This window comes from Rattus norvegicus, chromosome 13 (genome assembly GCF_036323735.1).
Source record: "Rattus norvegicus strain BN/NHsdMcwi chromosome 13, GRCr8, whole genome shotgun sequence".
NCBI classification, from domain to species: domain Eukaryota; kingdom Metazoa; phylum Chordata; class Mammalia; order Rodentia; family Muridae; genus Rattus; species Rattus norvegicus.
The window spans coordinates 79,724,417-79,744,830 of NC_086031.1; the positions used below are offsets into that span (position 1 = coordinate 79,724,417).

Below are 20,414 nucleotides of genomic sequence, written 5' to 3' on the forward strand. Positions count from 1 at the left end.
CAGTCCTTCAGAGTTGTCCCAGGGTGTGAGTGTGTGGAAACCTTTCTTCTCCCACATGTACTGGACACTAGATGAGAACAATTAGTCAGTGGGCAAGGTAGAAGACAAATCCTAGTGGCAGACTCCCTGAGAAAAGCAGGTGCTAGATGCTAGAGAGGAAAGAGGAGGGGAACGTGTGCTCACTGGGATGAAGCACTTCAGCGTCGTCACCTCACATATTCTCTCCCACAGAAGCTACCCAGGCTGTTTCTTATGAAACTATCTTCAGCTCTTTCCCACCATGGCTCAACTTGCCATAAAACACCGAAAGTCCTAGAGGGCAGATTCATTTCCAGAGACACAACATAGGGGACATCTTACAAACGAAGAGTGGTTGCAACTTAGCTTTTCTACTTTTGTGTTCAAACCCGAAAGTCTCCTCATAGGATCACGTTTGGAAGTTATTGTACCGCTCAGCAACAGCCTCCCGTTGAATTAAGAAAATTCTTGGAGGACCTTTGGAATATCAAACAGCAGGTGGCGCTGTTCTAAGAGGCTGTGCCGCTTTCAGGGGTGGGATCTAGGCTGGCGGAAGTTGGAAAGCAGAAGGACTTGGAGAGTCGTTCCTGGACCTACTTCCACTTTCATACCTGGCTTCATGGTCAACCGTAATGTAAACAGCCTCCGCCACACTCTCCTGCTGCCCTGAACTGAGTAGTCATGAATTCTCTATGATGGACTGAACTCTGAAACTGCAAACTGATAAAAATGGTTTAATCCTGTAAACTGTTTCTGTCCGGTATCGCAGTCATCGAACACTAAAGTATCTAGTATGGCTGCATTGCTGTCAACTACATGGAATTAGCCAAACTCTGTGTCTCTCAGATAGAGGCCAATATGTTGTGTTAGTTGACAACAGGAAAACACAGGAACAACCAGCCCATCAGCCAGCTGGCACTCATTGACTCCAAACTGTATCAATTTCTTTTACATCTTTGCTGTCAAAATTCCGTTATGTAAAACTGTGGGAAGTTTCTTTATAGAGCTGAGAGTTAATTTAGTTTCCTTCATCTTTAAAATGGTTACGAGTTACCAATGTTAAAGGAACCAATGAAAGAATATGAAAATAAAACCTAACGCATAAAGAAATACTGTCAGCCCAAGGGGTGATAACAACACCTTAATTCTACACAGGCAAAACCAAATGAAAACAGTGGTAATGGTGACCAGCTTACCCAGTAACCCTAGAGGGACCTCAGTGTGAGACACTAACTCCCCCTCAGTCATAAGAACAAACTGTTTCTTACAATAGGGAAACAACAGCAGAGAAATAGAATTGTCCCAGAGTCCAGTTACTGGTGGTAACTAAACACCGATCAATATTAAGTGTCTATCATCTAACTTAGACTGTTTTCTCACCTTCTATGATCTCTAAAATCTAATCATTAAACATTTCCAACTTTCAATGGGTGATTCACAGGTACCATCAAGTCAGAGGTAATCCAGCGTTCACTGAGTCACATTGTCCTAGAAATGGCTCCAGGCATAGAAGAGATTATCTCCAAAACAAAGCAGCCAGGGCATTGTATCAGTATCTAAAACCGAGAGAGGAAACGAAGTATGGTGTAGTTCTAGATCCTTCAAAAACTCCTCTACAAATCCATTCACACATGGCTCCGAAAGGCAAATCCATTGTTTCTTCCCTTTATCTGGCATGGTTTCCTATGTTCACACAACTTCTCTGTATACACTTCTAATATTTTTCTCCTTCCCAGGTACTAATTATACTACTATCTTACACTAATTGGTTATCACAAATTTGGAGGCAGAGAGTATAGTTCCATTAAAGTACGGTGAAGGAAACGTTATCAGCCACTTGTTGACTACTACCTGTTCTAAATGGATAAATGAGGGCAGCTTATTTTGGTGTTCAACCTTATTAATAATTAATCACATTTTATAACGAAATCATTAGTCTCTAGTGGTTTTGTTTTCTTGGAGTGTACTTATGTCTTTTTTGAGTTGCTGGGGCATGTTTAAAATTACTCTTCTGAAGTTTTTGTCTAGAAGTTTTCTAAGTCATTCTTCTAGGGGCATTGTGAGGGATTGGTAACCTCAGAGGAATTGTGTCTCGGTTTTTCATGTCCTTCTTTCTGCTCTGGTACCTGGACATCTAGAGTTTGTTTATTGGTTGAGCCTTTTTGGGTATTTTGGTTTGTTTTGTTTTCCATTTTTTTTTTGTTCAAGTTGTCTTTCTTCTTTCTGTGGATGTGTTTGCAATGTTCAGGAGAAGTTCAAGTATTAGTAGGGTTGGGGTATTATTTTCTTCAATGGGACCGACATTCTGAAATACAGGCCCTGAGGATTAGTCTTTCTCTGAGAATCAGCTACTGTCTACAATAATAGTTATCCAGAGTGAACATACCACTGCCTGGGTCCTGCTTCTATTACACATGGTGTGGGTCCCCATGCTCAATGCCAGGTCATCATACTCTCTGCTCCCACTATCTGTGCCTCATGTCGTGGGTCCTATCATCCTTGGTACCCTATCCTGGATCAGATCTGGCCAATGCCCCACCTCTGATATGGATTGTACATCTCTGTAATGGGAATCATTAAACTGATTAAGATTGTTTATGAAAGAGTCACTCTTAGAATCATGTCTCATGCTGTGTCCAAATTGACCTTAACAGAAAGGCTTCTGAATAACAAAAATTAAGGCTCTAAGATTTTTTTATCTAAGAAGGTAGATTCCTTGACCTAAGACCATTAGTCTGGAAACCAGATCTGTACAACCCGGTATAGCGCTTGCTTCTGTATGTTCTTTGTGTGATGTTTGTTTACATATATCTTTGTGAGCATTTATTGGCTACGGGGATAGCATGCTGAATAAAACAGTGAGAGAGCGAGAGCGAGAGCGAGAGAGAGAGAGAGAGAGGGAGAGAGAGAGAGACAGAGAGAGAGACAGAGAGACAGAGAGACAAAGAGACAAAGACAGAGTCAGTCCTGCCTTTCAAGAATTCTACAAAACATCAGAAGGACAAAGACAAACTCATGTGCTTAAAAGACATGAAGGGGATGCGTGGAGCATTATGGGAACTTATAATAAGGGTACCTTATCTAGATGAGAAAATCAATGAAAGTTGCATCTAATCTGAAGGTTGAAGATCTAACTGGTATCAAGAGAATAAAGCTACTGGGGGGGGGGGGAGGAAGGAAGACTATCTTATGTGAAGGCCTAAAACCAAGAACACAGTGTAACTCACTGGCTGAGTAATGTGATCCGAGGTGACGTGAACCTGGTGCTGTTGAAGCTCGGGTGGCTGCGAGTGATAGTGCAGGAGGAGCCTTACGGGAGTGCTCCACAGACAGAGTGAGAAACAGGCAAATACGCATGTCAACCACCTTAAGGATGTTCTCTAGGCTTCGGGGACAAGATGAAAAATATGTGCAGGAAAAAGGAAAGGTATGTGTAGATGGCCCTGACCTGCTTTGATTCAGTCCCAAATAAAACAGGAAGCAGCTTAACTCTAAAGAAGAAATGCAAGAGGCAACCCTTTCTGCAAACCAAGTATCTTAGTTATTGTTTTTATTGCTGTGAAGAGACACCATGACCAAGGCAACTCTCATATTTAAGAAAAGACATTTAATTAGGGGGGTCGTTTATAGTTTTCATGTGTTAGTTCATGATTATCATGGTGGTCTTGAGAACTTTAAACCCTGATCCATGGGGGGTGAGGGGGCTTAGGTTTTTGAAGCCTAAAATCCCAACCCCAGTGACACACCTCCTCCAACAAGGCCACACCTCTTAATCCTCCCCCAATAGTTCCACTAACTGGGAACCAAGCTTCAAACCTGTGAGCCTATTGGGGCCATTCTCATTCGAACCATCACATCAAGTGCCCTCATTCAGTGTCAGGTTATGTACTGAGCACCTGCTTTGTACCTAGAAATGTTCTAGATGCAGAGAAGACTGCTGTATACAAAGGCACACAGATCTTTGCTCACAGAGATTCCTTCTTTTTTTTTCCTTTTTTTTTTTATTAACTTGAGTATTTCTTATATACATTTCGAGTGTTATTCCCTTTCCCGGTTTCCGGGCAAACATGCCCCTAATCCCTCCCCCTCCCCTTCTTTATGGGTGTTCCCCTCCCCATTCTCCCCCCATTGCCACCCTCCCCCCAACAATCACGTTCACTGGGGGTTCAGTCTTAGCAGGACCAAGGGCTTCCCCTTCCACTGGTGATCTTACTAGGATATTCATTGCTACCTATGAGGTCAGAGTCCAGGGTCAGTCCATGTATAGTCTTTAGGTAGTGGCTTAGTCCCTGGAAGCTCTGGTTGCTTCACATTGTTGTTCATAAGTGGTCTCAAGCCCCTTCGAGCTCTTCCAGTTCTTTCTCTGATTCCTTCAACGGGGGTCCTATTCTCAGTTCAGTGGTTTGCTGCTGGCATTCGCCTCTGTATTTGCTGTATTCTGGCTGTGTCTCTCAGGAGAGATCTACATCCGGCTCCTGTCGGCCTGCACTTCTTTGCTTCATCCATCTTGTCTAATTGGGTGGCTGTATATGTATGGGCCACATGTGGGGCAGGCTCTGAATGGGTGTTCCTTCTGTGTCTGTTTTAATCTTGGCCTCTCTATTCCCTGCCAAGGGTATTCTTGTTCCCCTTTTAAAGAAGGAGTGAAGCATTCACATTTTGATCATCCGTCTTGAGTTTCATGTGTTCTATGCATCTAGGGTAATTCAAGCATTTGGGCTAATAGCCACTTATCAATGAGTGCATACCATGTGTGTTTTTCTGTGATTGGGTTACCTCACTCAGGATGATATTTTCCAGTTCCAACCATTTGTCTATGAATTTCATAAAGGCATTGTTTTTGATAGCTGAGTAATATTCCATTGTGTATCCATTTTCTGTATCCATTCCTCTGTTGAAGGGCATCTGGGTTCTTTCCAGCTTCTGGCTATTATAAATAAGGCTGCTATGAACATAGTGGAGCACGTGTCTTTTTTATATGTTGGGGCATCTTTTGGGCATATACCCACAATCTCAGGGTTGTTTTGATTTGTATTTCCCTTATGACTAAAGATGTTGAACATTTCTTTAGGTGTTTCTCAGCCATTCGGCATTCCTCAGCTGTGAATTCTTTGTTTAGTTCTGAACCCCATTTTTTAATAGGGTTATTTGTCTCCCTGCGGTCTAACTTCTTGAGTTCTTTTTATATTTTGGATATAAGGCCTCTATCTGTTGTAGGATTGGTAAAGATCTTTTCCCAATCTGTTGGTTGCCGTTTTGTCCTAACCACAGTGTCCTTTGCCTTACAGAAGCTTTGCAGTTTTATAAGATCCCATTTGTCGATTCTTGATCTTAGAGCATAAGCCATTGGTGTTTTGTTCAGGAAATTTTTTCCAGTGCCCATGTATTCGAGATGCTGCCCTTGTTTTTCTTCTATTAGTTTGAGTGTATCTGGTTTGATGTGGAGGTCCTTGATCCACTTGGACTTAAGCTTTGTACAGGGTGATAAGCATGGATCGATCTGCATTCTTCTACATGTTGACCTCCAGTTGAACCAGCACCATTTGCTGAAAATGCTATCTTTTTTCCATTGGATGGTTTTGGCTCCTTTGTCAAAAATCAAATGCCCATAGGTGTGTGGGTTCATTTCTGGGTCTTCAATTCTGTTCCATTGGTCTATCTGTCTGTCTCTTCTAACTCCAGCTACTAAGCACTGCACAAGCATAGGCTACTTCATCCAGTGCAGCTCTCCAAGAAGGACCACCACATCACATTGGCTCCTTCCAGGAAGGATCTGAAGGTGATTAAGGACTGTACATGTGTGTGGATCCCAGGATCATTCTGTTAGGTAAATGCAAGTAAAAGACAAGAGGGGCCAGTGCAGAACCCTGGAGCTATCACAGCAGCAGAAGTGGGAGAACTCAAGGCTTCACAAAGGCAAAACAAACAGCTTCCAGGTCAGTCTTGTAAATGATAGCTTTAAAGCTTTACATGACTTTTATTATAAAACTACCATTGCCATCCAATTAAATTATCTCTGTTGACTAGACTTTAATCTACATCCGGAACAGGGATCATCTATGTTCTCTGATAACAGAATCTTCTGTAGCAAGGCTCCACAAGGCACTTGATTCTGATAGATCTGTTTGGGGTGTTCCCACAGAGAGGCCATGCCTCTGGCTGCTTTGTTGATTTTCCTTCCATCCTCCCCTCTTCTCACCTCCATGAGTCTTTGTTTTAGTCAGGAACCAGAGTTCATGCTCCCCTCCCTTGAAGTTGGGCCACCTAAGCTCCTTGGTTCTAAAGGTCTCCCAGGAACGTGACAAAGAGGCCATCCTAGCATTGGAAGAGTGTGCTTCAGGACATGACCCTACATTCAGAACATGACCAGTACATTGCAGCAGCAGTACTGAATATTAGGCATGCATGCATTTTTTTAAGCCCACGATCAGACACAGCTTGTCTGGACAAGGAGGGATGGTGACCCTTGATCTTTCTTCCTACCCTTTTGCTTCCCGGTCTTGCCCAGTTAAAGTCAGCTGGTATGGTCTTATTGACACTATTCTAGACCTTTAGCCTTGAGGAGAGGTTAATTGATTGGGATTCTTAGGAGGGTCAGTTTAATGTGTTCATTTGCTTGAGTTAAAGGATGTCCAGGCAGAGTTGGTAAAGCAACATTTCTAAGTGTGCCTGTTTGAGAGCAAGGCTGAAAGACATTCATATTTGAATCAGCAAAGTAATGATCACCCTTGCCATTGTGAGGTGGATGTCACCATCTAATGCACCGAGGATCAGATAGAATCCAAAGGTGGGAGTATGACTCATCTTGGTATCACCCTCAGAGTCTCATTCCCACACCCAAACCCACACCCACACCCACACCCACACCCACACCCCTCCGCTCTCCTTCCTCCTCCAGCACACACACCTCCTTGAGAATACACCCTGTCCTACCTTTCAACATTAGTCTTCCTGGTGCTGGCTCAGGGCCTGGCAGCAGAGGTGCTCTGGTTCTCAGACCATTAGACTGGTGTTGACTCGTGACTGCTTTACTAGCTTACAGATGACAGATTGTGGGATCTCACAAGCTTCAACGTCCTAAAAATCCATTTCACCCATGTACAAAATGTTTCCCTATCTATCCATCTGTCTGTCCATCCATCCATCCATCCATCCATCCATCCATCCATCCATCATCATTAGCCACATATCTATCCTTAGTATCCATCTGGAAGAGGTTGCTGCACACATGTGGCTATGTTGGACTGGTCCGTTGTATGCAGGATGCACTGTGGTGCTTGATAGCTTCAAGCACAGATTCCCACCTACCAGCCACACTGACCAGCCTTGCTCCTGAGTGGCTCTCTGAGTATTATCTCTTATAAAAGGACTCTGCTAATCTGACCTCCACCTTTATGTCGCAGCCTTCCTTTGGGCACACCCATTTCCCTCCACAGTTCATCTTCCTTGGGTTCCCAGTCTCGTCTCTTTTGCCACAGTGAGTGCTCAGTACCATGTTTTCTGGACTGAAAGGTTTTAAGGCCGCATCTTCATACCCTTCTTTGGCAGACTATCCCACACACTGCTTCTCCTAGTTCTGCTCCCCTTATGCTGGCTACTGCACAGCATAACAGTGAACTGTTACTACAGTTCAGAGAGCCTGATAGATAATTAGAATGGCTAACCATTCTAATTAAATAGATAACCAGGAATGGCTTGCAGAAGTTCTTGGTATTTACAATGCTCAGGCATCTTTTTGGGTGAGTGTATCTAGGACTCACAACTTAATACCTATTGAATAATCGCCCTTCCCTTGAGTGGGAAAGACAGACGGCTTATTCTACAACCCAGGCGACTCTTCCAACTCTTAGTCTCCTAAGCCTCTTACCAAGATGGAGGATAAGGTGGCAGAAGATCTGGTATTTGAATTGGGTTCTCCCTAGCAACCTTAAAAGTAAAAATGTTGGACATTATGGAACTGGAAAATTGTCTCAGCAGTTAAAAGTGTGTGCTGATCTATTGCCCTTGCAGAGGATCTAAGTTTAGGTCTCAAACCCACCGTGGTTGGATGATAAAGTCTGGGAACTTGGGCCTCATGATTCCAACTTTATCTGAAGGCCTCCACTGGCCCCTGCACCTAGGTGACAACACAAAGACTCTAACCGTTCAGAGCTAGTGTAAGGACAAGGCTTCAGGTCACTGCCGGTGCAATTGAAGAACGTCTCTTTGTTCCCCTTCAAATGCCCATAAAGAAATGACTGGCTGTCGTGCTGTGCATCCCATTTAAGAAGAGGTGTGGTGTCTGCATTACTAGTTCTTGGAGTTTGTGTTTGAGAACATTACAGATTTAACAAGACCGTTATGGAAAACCAACCATATCATTCATATCCTAGCAACTTCAGAAGTTCCCAAATACCAGTCGCTAAGCCATAGCATGGTGGTAGATTATAGCTACCAGAATAGTTGTTAGACTGGGCTGTTATGGAGACTTATATAGGTATTTGACAAGGCTAGATTCAGACAACATGGCACATGACCTCTAGATGAAGGTCAATGGGATATCATTATCATTTGGCCAAACATCAGTAAGATAGAAAACAATGTCTCTTCATCAAATGCTAGCGATGACTCCTTTCCTCATTTCTGTTCCTTTCCTTTCCTCTTTTTCTCTTCTTTTTTTATTCTCCTCTACAAATGAGAGAGAGAGAGAGAGAGAGAGAGAGAGAGAGAGAGAGAGAGGATATCTGATTCATTTTAAATAATGGCTGAGAGGGCCAGAGTAAGAAATAGTTGTGAACAACAACTTTCCGATTTAAGTTCATTTCCACGAATATCTGTGCCTTTGATGTTTGCTTAATCATATTATATTAGCCAGGGAATCTACACTTTAAGGGAGAACGTGCTGCAATCTTCAAGGCTCACTAAAGCTGCCTCATTTATATTACGGATATTTAGTTTATTCAAGAAATGCTTATACTGAGCCCTTCCTATAACAAGATTAGACTCTAATTATTCTGGGATCACAAAGAGGAGAAAACCAGACATTGATTAACTCCCTCAGGGGTCTGATAAATGAGACTCTACTACAAAGTGCAAGTCTATCTTGGCTGCGACCAATGTACTGATAAAAAGATATATAGGAACTCTGACTAGAATAGATTTTATTTTAGCCTAAGTTTTAATGTAAACTCCTGCCTTCATGTGAGCATTTTGTGGTTTCATATATCTAGATATCATCAGAGACAGACACAGAAGAAGCTTTTAACAGATGCTTATTGGAAGAGAGAAAAAAATGAAGAAACAAAAGTTCTGTCACGTTTTTCAAGGTAATGTTCTTATGGAAGCATCCTTCATTTCTACATTCCTTACAAAATAAATGAGCATTTCCCTGAGGCATAGGGCCATGCCTGTCTCATTTTAAATCCTGCATAGAACCTGGCTGGCATAGTTAATGCACAATAAGTGTTTTCTGAATAAAATGAATAATTTAATCAGGGATCTGCTTCTGCAATGCATAACAAGTAAACAACTCAACTACACTTGTCAAAACTCTTCAGAATTCTACATAATTTATTTATTTATTTAACCTATCTAGTTGGAGACAGAGGCTACCTATGGAGCACACACTGGCCTTTAAGCCACTGGTAACCTGACCATGAACTCGTAATTTTTCTGCTTCAACCTCTTAGGTGTTGGAATGGTAGATGTGCTCCATTTAGCCCAGGTGGTTATATTTTAATGCATATAAACGTACCTTGATAAACATAGAGTGGTTAACAATATTGTACTGTATCGTCGAGCTGTGCTAAGGTCTGTGGTAGAACCAATGATCTTAACCAAAGGGAATAGATAATAGTGTGGGTAATGAATGTTAATTAGCTTGGTCTCCATGATCAGTTCACAGTGTATATATGTATTACAAAATACAAAATCATGCACCTTAAATGCATGGGAAATTTATTTACCAATTATACCTCTCTAATGCTGCAATAAAAAGATAGTTTGTTACTACAAAGAAGAAGCTAGGGGCAGGCTGACTGCAGTCAACTGACTTACTAGTCAACGCCAGAACTAAGAATCTAGGTTATTCTCTCTGTGTCTGTTCTGCCATTTCAGAGGTGACTCATTTTGCCTTCAGGTTAGTTCTCCATGTGGTTGACTCCACAGTAGTTCCAAATGGCACATTCAAAGGCAGAGGAGACTATCACCTCTGTGTATTCTTTTATCTTTTTTAATTTTTATTAAAAGGTTTTTTTACACACAGTATTTTGATCATATCCCTCCCCCTCCTCTCAACTCCTCCCCACCTCCCTACCTACAAACTTCATGTTCTCTTTCTCAAAAAAATAAACCCACCAACAATGAAATCAAAACAGACAAACAATAACAAAAGGAAAAAAAACAGAAGAAAACAGTAAGAGAAAGAGAGAGAGAGCACGCGCGAGCACGCGCGAGCACGCGCGTGCACACACACACACACACACACACTCACACACACACACACACTCCATGTGCTGGCCAACTACTCCTGGGCTTGGGGCTTGCCCTGGAATTTGGTTGATATACAATGACTCTCCATTGGGGAAAATTATTGTTCCTTTCCCCAGAAGGTATCTGTATGGTTTGCATATGTTTGGCCCAAGGAGTGGCACTATTAGAAGGTGTGGCCTTGGAGGAAGTGTGTCACTGTGAGGGTGGACCTGGAGACCCTCCTACTAGCTGCTCCTATTAGCTGAGCTGAGGATGCTCAGTCTGTTCCTGGCTTCCTTCGGGTGAAGATGTAGAACTCAGCTCCTTCTGCATCATGTCTGTCTAGATGCTGCGATGCTGCCATGTTCCCACCTTGATGATAATGGACTGAACCTCTGAACCTGTCAATAAGACCCTAACTAAGACAGTATCAATTGCAAATAGATTCTTGGCTAGATTAATGTTGTATCCATTTCCCCCTCTCAATGCTGGCATTATGTCTGATTTGAACCTGTGCAGGCCCAACGTGTACTGCCAGAGTATCTGAGTCCATATGTTCATCAATCCTGCTGAGTCTGGAAGATACTATGACTTTGGAGTCATCTACCACCTCTGCTAGGACATTCTTTCCACCTCCCCTTCTGCATCGATCCCTGAGCCTTGAGGGTTTGCTAAAGAAATCCCATATAAGACCGAGTGCTCCAAAGTAGACCATAACCACTGAAACCAACTGCCATTATTGGATGATTAAAAGAAGCAAAACACACACACACACACACACACACACACACACACACACACAGAGAGAGAGAGAGAGAGAGAGAGACAGAGACAGAGACAGAGACAGAGAGAGATACAGAGACGGAGACGGAGACAGAGAGAAAGAAAGAGAGAAGTATGTATAGCAACAGGGTATTTTTAATCATAGTAGATGCATTTCAATTTCATTAACATTATAAAGATTTTGTTGTAAGATAGATAGATGACACAGATGATAGATAGATGATAGAGAGATGACATGGATGCTAGAGATAGATAGATAGATAGATAGATAGATAGATAGATAGATAGATAGATAGATAGATAGATCTTTCTTCTTAGCATTAATGGATATTGTTCTTGGTTTTATTGTTGTTCTGAGTTAATTTTGCTAGCTAAACTTACAGACTTTCAATATACTAACACCCATATTCTTTTTTTTTTCCAAATTAAACACTTTTTTTTTTATTAACTTGAGTATTTCTTATATACATTTCGAGTGTTATTCCCTTTCCCGGTTTCCGGGCAAACATCCCCCTCCCCCCTCCCCTTCCTTATGGGTGTTCCCCTCCCAACCCTCCCCCCATTGCCGCCCTCCCCCCATAGACTAGTTCACTGGGGGTTCAGTCTTAGCAGGACCCAGGGCTTCCCCTTCCACTGGTGCTCTTACTAGGATATTCATTGCTACCTATGAGGTCAGAGTCCAGGGTCAGTCCATGTATAGTCTTTAGGTAGTGGCTTAGTCCCTGGAAGCTCTGGTTGCTTGGCATTGTTGTACTTTTGGGGTCTCGAGCCCCTTCAAGCTCTTCCAGTTCTTTCTCTGATTCCTTCAATAGGGGACCTATTCTCAGTTCAGTGGTTTGCTGCTGGCATTCGCCTCTATATTTGCTGTATTCTGGCTGTGTCTCTCAGGAGCGATCTACATCCGGCTCCTGTCGGTCTGCACTTCTTTGCTTCATCCATCTTGTCTAATTGGGTGGCTGTATATGTATGGGCCACATGTGGGGCAGGCTCTGAATGGGTGTTCCTTCAGTCTCTGTTTTAATCTTTGCCTCTCCCTTCCCTGCCAAGGGTATTCTTTTTCCTCATTTAAAGAAGGAGTGAAGCATTCACATTTTGATCATCCGTCTTGAGTTTCGTTTGTTCTAGGGATCTAGGGTAATTCAAGCATTTGGGCTAATAGCCACTTATCAATGAGTGCATACCATGTATGTCTTTCTGTGATTGGGTTAGCTCACTCAGGATGATGTTTTCCAGTTCCAACCATTTGCCTACGAATTTCATAAACTCGTTGTTTTTGATAGCTGAGTAATATTCCATTGTGTAGATGTACCACATTTTCTGTATCCATTCCTCTGTTGAAGGGCATCTGGGTTCTTTCCATTTTCTGGCTATTATAAATAAGGCTGCGATGAACATAATGGAGCACGTGTCTCTTTTATATGTTGAGGCATCTTTTGGGTATATGCCCAAGAGAGGTATAGCTGGATCCTCAGGCAGTTCAATGTCCAATTTTCTGAGGAACCTCCAGACTGATTTCCAGAATGGTTTTACCAGTCTGCAATCCCACCAACAATGGAGGAGTGTTCCTCTTTCTCCACATCCTCGCCAGCATCTGCTGTCACCTGAGTTTTTGATCTTAGCCAATCGCACTGGTAACACCCATATTCTTAACGCTACCAGCTGACAACGCTGTACACTGTAGATCTAAGGACAACAGATCGCTGGCTTTACAAATTTGCAGAGAATTTGCAAAAACTTCTAACCAGGACAACTGGAAAAACACTATCAATTTACATTATATAGAAGAGTCACCCAAATGTTACTTGCAGAGAGGAATAAAACAGTCATATAAAACAAAATAAATATAAATCATGCCCTCAGAAGGCTAAACACTCTTGCTGTAAAAATGATCTAGAAGAAAAATTAAGAGCAATGCTGTGAGTTGCTTCTAGAATATAAATCCTTTACTGATGTGCGGCCTACCCATTACTTGTGTTGCATGCATGGTGATACTGAGAGTAAGAGGAAGCATGTGGCTCTACACTGTTTTCCAGTGAATAGCATCATAATAGAAACAACCTGACCTTTAGCCTAACTGATATGAGCTCAGCTCTCTTTGTAGAAGTTTGGAGACATGAGCATTAGCAAGCCTTTCCATTGCTGTAAAAAGGAGCAAATGTAATGTCATGTAAATGTATTCCATGCAAATAATGGTGACGCACCAAAGAAGGGCTTAGCTCATGTCTCACCCTTGCAGGTGCCAGTAGACCACACATATTTGGATCCTTAGTGCTCTGATTATGAGTTAAGTCAGCGATTCCAGAGGGGCAAAAGTTCTGTATCAGGTTACCTACTCTCTGCGTCATCTGGCTTCTGAGAACAGGGACAGCGATTCTTTTAGCAGTGTCTGAAATAGCTACTAAACTTGTTGGGCATGGAAAGAGTACATTAAATGAACTTGAAATAGAACTGAGGCAGAAAAGAGATTGTGACAGTGCCTAGAAACAGAGATGGCGCTCACACAGGAGTGTCCTCAGTACAGCTACACTGAGAGACTGAGGTGGCCCCCACAGCAACTTCCCTCCAATCAAAATAGCACTTGGAAAGAAACCACTCACTCGGGGACTTCTCTGTGAAATGGGAATTATGTCCTCACTCCCCATGTGGATTATTTTGAAGCCTCAGAGGGTAGCATATCTGAAAGTCTTTTGTGGATCATAAAGTTACAGGCAGTTAATAAGTAACCAACCTGCTGTATGAAGCGATGGTTCAAGCTCAAAGCCAGAAGTTTCCCTGAATCCCAGCTCCTTTTCTCCATCACCTCTACATCTAATCCTTTTGCAAGCCCACTCCACTCTACCTCCTCAACACATCGGTCTGTCCTCTTCCCTCGCGTCTTCTATTGCCGCTCGGATTGAGGTCCCCATGTATCTCTACCCACCTACCAATAATAGCAGCCTTCTAACTGAAAACATTCTATGCCTCTACCTCACTAGACTTCCTTCAGAAGTCAGATTAAAAAAAAAACATAAATCAAGACAGAATCAAAAATCCTGTTTATAGAACTACTAGATAATCTCATAAAATAGTCTTGATAAATGAATTACACCATACATGGCCAACCCTGCCCACTTCTTCATCACATCCAGGTCTGCACTCTCTGGTTCCAGCCTTCCTGACTTAATCCAAAGACATTGAGATTTTTATGCTAAAGTGTTTTGTGGCTTTAGATCTTACGATTTTCAGACTGTGAAGATCCCATGAGGTTGATTTTTACAGATATGAGGTCTTTTTTCTTCATATGGATATCAATACTTCTCTTCTGTCTACTCAGGACAAAGTTGAACCTGAAGCAGCAAGGTGATTATTATTAAATTCTGACTATTATTTATTCTTCGGCTGATGCGTTTGGCTTCAGGTTTGAACTAGGTCTACACGGCTTGAAGTAGATGGGTCAGCCAGAAAGTATTCAAGTGATATGGGAACAGGACCCATCTCGCCTGGGTTCATTGACCTCTATTGACTAACCTTCACCATTTGAAAGGCCTAAAAAGGAGATAGGACTCTTCCCGTATTACATGAAAACCTCCTACAAAAGGAAACATGACTTCCACTACTTAGCATTAATAAACTACACAGACAGGCCTGCATCACAGAGGAGAAAAGCTAGTGTTGAAAAGAGATGGATCCAGACCCTTGGCAAGCCAGTCACCATCACAACTCAGTTTGCACTCGGTCTTCATAGACTGCACAAGGCAGGGGCCATACTTCAGCTCATATCCAGCACAGAGAGAACCCCGGGACACAGCTAAGAATGGTCTCTATTTCCTCCACAAAAGACCACACATTGAAATCTCAATAGACCTCAAAAATGGGAGACTTTAACTCTCCAGAAAACAGAGCCCGTAGGGCAGTCCCACAGTGCCCGCAGATTGCAGCATTCTGAGTTCCCAAGACCGTATCAACGATTGCCCACAGTATCAACTGTTGCCACGTGGTGCAAACAGAAAAATTTCCTGCCTCTTCCCCTAGTGCCACAAGATGAAACGAAGGCATTTCCCCCCTCAAATGTACTCAAAGGAAAGTGTCGTGAAAGACAGCAAATTAATTAATTAATTAACTAATAAAAGAAAACTCAGAATCTTTCAGGCTGCCCTCCTGGTAGATAGGAGTTCTACCAACACCAACCTGCGCCAGTTGGTCCTGTGTATGCTTAAGCACAACTGTGGACAGCACTACACACTTCAGGAAGCCCATTGATTGTAGACAACTCTTTCAGGAGAATGATGTCTCACAGTGCACCAATATCTACCTCTTGCAACCCCCACAGTTCCGTTCTTTGGACAGTATGAAATAATTCTATTCTTGCTCTTTTTTTTTAATCATGACGTTTTAAACATTTAGATAACAAGTAGCCCCACTTTGTTGTACCCTTATTCAGTCTGTCTTTTTCTTCAAATAAGTCTCCTTTGGCCAGCCATTAACCCTTAACATCTTAATCAATCTAATTTACTCTAAATAGCTCAGAACCTGGGCACCTGTATAAGGGGAAGGAACATAGTCCCTTCTTGCTGGTGACATGTTTGATCGTGCATGTGAAAGCTGGGGTGACAGGAAGTACCTGCCGAGCAGTGCTCTTTAGAAACCTAAAAAGCATCTCTACTCAGAAAATAAAAACAAATGGTTTGACCTTTTGTGGTTAACGCAGGCAGAAACTGCCTTAGGTTATGGTGGAAAGATAAATGGTATAAAATTTAATATTTACCTGTCATGTTTGGAAGCAGCTACTTCCTGCTCCTCGTGCTTACAGTTGCAGAAAGGGGCAGGGAGAATGAGCCTGTCTACGGCTTGTGCACATATATACCTTCTCTCTGCTAATGCTTTGAAAAGGAGATAGCCTAAGAAACACTCAGAAGAAGACCCTCATCTCCCTGGGGGACACCTGGAACATGGAGGGAACAACTAACCTAAGAGTCCAGATGCTTCTCAATAAAAACAAGTAGGATGTTTACAAAATAAGGATAGAGGATGGGTCAGTGGTTGGTGGGCCCCCTTGACCAGGATGGCTTAGATGTGCATGTCTTTGGTCCTCTGATTAAACTTTAATCTTATTTCAGATATTGAACACAGACTCACAGGAGGGGGGAATCCCCTGGATCTCTTTGTCCCTCTTCCCAGTTTAGCCATATGAAACAAATCTCCCTTTTTTCTTTCCATTATTAATTCGGCTCTTTTAATTGGCTTACAAGGGACAGATGACTAAACTAGTCACTTGTGGGGGCACAGACTGTGACCCCCAAACTGGATGGCATTAGAGTGTGGTACATGAGAAGGTTGCAAAGGCATATATGACATGGATGAGATCCCACGCAACAGTCAGGTATGGTAAGTGAGACAGACAGGCTGGACGGTGAACATGGAGAGGCTGAGAGAAGAGAGAGTGGCCAGTATGGAGAATGGCATCTCTGATGGCGAATCAGGATGGCTCTTCGAAGACTGAAGGGTAACAATACTCACCTACCTTTCCAGTGGTCTTTCTACAACGTCAGCGTGGCCCTATCTCTGGAACTCTCAGCATCTATCCTCCCCTCCCACATCCCCCATGGCTACCTCTCAACAGCCTACACTTAGGAAGAACACTGGACAACCATAAAGAAGTAGATTTTTAAACCCTTATCCCCAGAGATAGAAAAACTCCTAAGCCATGGAGAATGTTAGAAAAGATTCCTTAGAAATACAAAGTGTAAGACTCGCCCTCGGGAAGTTTCAAAAGTTGAGAAGAAAGAAAAGACAGATCCCAATCTCGAAGAAGGCAGTGATAAAATTAAATCCATGGCTAGGTCTATCCATTGACCAGGACTTGGCCCATAACATGGCAGATGCTTTATTTAGAGTAAGAAATCAATTGGGAAAATGAATGAACATTAATCAACAAAAGCTCTTCCCTTAAATTAAATAAAATGACGCTCAGTTGGAACATGATTTCAGAAGGTACAAATAGTTGAGCTATCGTGGGGAGAAGCTTAGCACGATTGCAGCCTCTCTAGGCTCCCTAGAACCATTTATTTTTATTTGTAAGGATGGAGCCTACCAACGTTTTAAGACCCCCTGCTTGCTATGCATTCTCTGGTGCAGCAGCCTGAAGAGCAATACAAGCATCCCTGAGCCAGATGGCTACCCCTACAGTGGGCCAGAGTGTAAATTTTAATTGACAAAATGAAGGTGCAGCCAGTAATGCTGACATTTCAAGCAGGGAGCATCCTGTTTCTTAATAGGTGGGGAATTCAAGGAGAAAGGAATCTCAACACAACGCCTGCTGACAGATGTTCAGTGAATTCTTTCCAATGTAAGAGACTAATATTAAGGGGGAGTGCTTCAATTTTTAAAAGGAATGATTGCTTCTAAGGGATTCATACTAATTTTGTAAGTGCCAAACAGTGAAAGTCTATCAGAGACAAAATTTTATTTTGAACAAATGGCCCCAGTTTAATCTGTTTTCTTCTAGAAGAAAGGACTCCATAAAAAATCAGCCCACCTTTCTCCCTGTTCTCCGGGTACTATAAGTAATAAATCTCTGAGGTTACCTTTAAAGGCGAATTAAAATTGCCTTATTTCTTCTGGAACATCTATGAAGATGGTGTCTGGAATAGCCCATCTCTTTCCTTTCCTGGGTGTCACTCGGAAGATCATTGATGATCTATGTGTCAAATGGTTAGGTTTTCTATGGTGAGTCTCGTTGTCATGGGTACGAAAGATGAATATTATATCAAACGTCGGATTCTCTGCCAGTCACCATGATGGCCAGAGGCACCAGAGTGAGGCACCACAGGCACATTAAGAAACCAGCTGGTGCCCTTGACGATGTAGCTCAGGGGTAGAGCAACTGATTTGCAAGAAACCAGCTGGTTTCTTCCAACTGTGTGGATTTTGTACCCCAGGACTGTGACATGATTGAGGATTTGAGTCACTGACTTACAATGTGGCAGGATAGACATGGCAAAACCCTCCAGAGTCATGTATGCCCAGCCTCTCTGTCAGTCCAGAGATGCAGGGCCAACCTGGTTCTTTAGAGCCCAGCTCTGACTAACAGAGATGTACCAATAATCATGGGAAACTGAATCCAAACTTCTCTATCTCTGGGTCAATTGTGCACAGGTTTTGATCAATTGAGAACGAGGCCTGGGCACCTGTGTCCTTTACCAAAGGAGTTGCTATGTGTGTTTTTCCCTTCCTCTGCAGTGCTTCCCAGGGTGGGCCCTAACCATGAGTACACACACACACACACGCACACACACACACACACACACACACACACACACACACACACACACACATTTTCATCTTCCAAAATAGTTATTTCATTCCCATGACACTTCTCAAATTCCTCCTGCTTAATCTTCCAAAATGACTCTTGGGGTCAGAAGACCTGGATTTAAGGTACACTATCATTTAAATGATCTGGGATACCTGCTCCCCCCAAATTTTTTCATTCCAGTTCTTTAAGTCTAAATTGTTTTGTATAAAATGCCATGGTGATGACAGTCAGGATTGGTAGAAGGGTCAAGAGATACAATGTATGGGCAAGGGAGAGGGCCCCATTGGTAATGTGCTTGCTGTTTAAGCATGAGGTTCAGATCCTGAGTTCAGATCTCCAGTCAGGCATAGTGACACGTACCTAAAATACCAGTGCCCAGTGCAGGGGAGGCAGCAGGTGTATTCCTGGAATTCACCTACCAGCCAGCCTGGTGAGGTCAGCGAGCTACAGATTTAAGGACTCTTTTAAAAACAAAGGTAGAGGTGGGGCTGGCTGTATGGCTTGGCAGGTAAAAACACTTGCTGACAGCCTTTCTTTGATCCCTGGAATTCAGTTAAAGATATAAGGAGAGAAGTGACTCCACAAAGTTGTCCTCTGATCTGCACCCCACATATATCATACAGAGCTAATAGCAATAATTAATAAAGTGTTTGCAAATGATAGAGATTAATGTGGAAGATACCCAGCATCAACCTCTGGCCTCTACACACACACACACACACACACACACACACACACGAGAATACAATATACATAGGCACAATGTATGTGAAGTCAAGCTCTGTAAACCTTTCAGGCCCAATATGTGTCACACGAAGAAACAGACATGCTCTGATGTCAACTACATAACAGACGCAGAGGCTGAGTGGGGATGGACCCAGGTCTCGGGGCAGCCACTGCAGCGGTCACAAAGGGTCCATCATAAGCAACAGAGAAAGTGGACCTGCCAGTGACTCTTGAGGGCAGTCTGGATCCTCTCAAATAGGTCAGTGCTTAAAGCTAAAAAAAAAAAAAAAAAAAAGGAGGAAGCAAGAATTCAGGGAAGAACACAGAAATGAAAGTGTTAAGCAGACAGATTCTGTGAAGGAAAAAGACTAGAGGGTGACAAGCAGTGCCACAGAGACCAGCAGAGGGACAGGAGAGGGAATCCACAAATGCCTACTGCTGTGGGGACACAAGGAAGCTAGGTCATGTGAGCCACACTGAAACTTCAGTGTTCCCATTCCTAACAGTCTGGGGAGCTTGGCTCTCCTCATACATCTCCTCCTTTGTAGAAACCCTGGGGAACACAACTTCTACTTCCCTTAAGTTTTTAAAAATTCTGAATGAGGTAGTGTTCATTTAGATGCTATCCTGACTTTTTTTTTGCTATCAGGAATTACTGTTGGGGGTACAAACATATGTAAGACACATAAGCATACTCGTGCATGCAGACATGCACACATGCTTAGTGTGGTGGTGCATGCTTTTAATCCCAGCACTTGGGAATTCAAGGCCAGTCTCTGGTCTACATAGTGAGCCATCCAGAGTACACAGTGAAATGCTGCCTCAAAACAAACACTCCCTGAAATCCTTCACACATACAACATACACATGCATATACACAATACATTCATTCATATACACACACATACAAACACATGCATGCACACACAAACATACACACATAACCATACACAAAGGCACACACATGCATACACACAGAAATGCATGAACATATACAAACACGCATGTATGCACACAAACACCCACAAATACACACATGTGCCTACAAACAAAAGCATAATCAATAAATTCCCACACACACAGACATAAGCACAAATACAGACACACACACAAACATACATGAAGACCACTGAAAAAGGACACA

The 20,414-nt window shown here is 42.7% G+C and overlaps 3 long non-coding RNA genes across 5 annotated transcripts in view; 1 reads left to right on the forward strand and 2 right to left on the reverse strand.

Annotated features, from left to right (window-relative positions):
• Positions 1-11,789, reverse strand: part of LOC134481525 (uncharacterized) — a 39,467-nt gene extending 27,678 nt beyond the window's left edge. The window contains exon 1 of the long non-coding RNA XR_010057090.1: positions 630-11,789. This is a non-coding gene — a long non-coding RNA (uncharacterized LOC134481525). The remainder of the gene's footprint in view (positions 1-629) is intronic.
• The window catches only part of LOC102546371 (uncharacterized), an 81,897-nt gene that overhangs the window by 52,419 nt on the left and 9,064 nt on the right, over positions 1-20,414 (reverse strand). The window lies entirely within an intron of this gene.
• Positions 551-20,414, forward strand: part of LOC108352565 (uncharacterized) — a 28,903-nt gene continuing 9,039 nt past the window's right edge. Inside the window, exons 1-2 of the long non-coding RNA XR_001840891.3 lie at positions 551-652; positions 9,228-9,323. This is a non-coding gene — a long non-coding RNA (uncharacterized LOC108352565). The remainder of the gene's footprint in view (positions 653-9,227; positions 9,324-20,414) is intronic.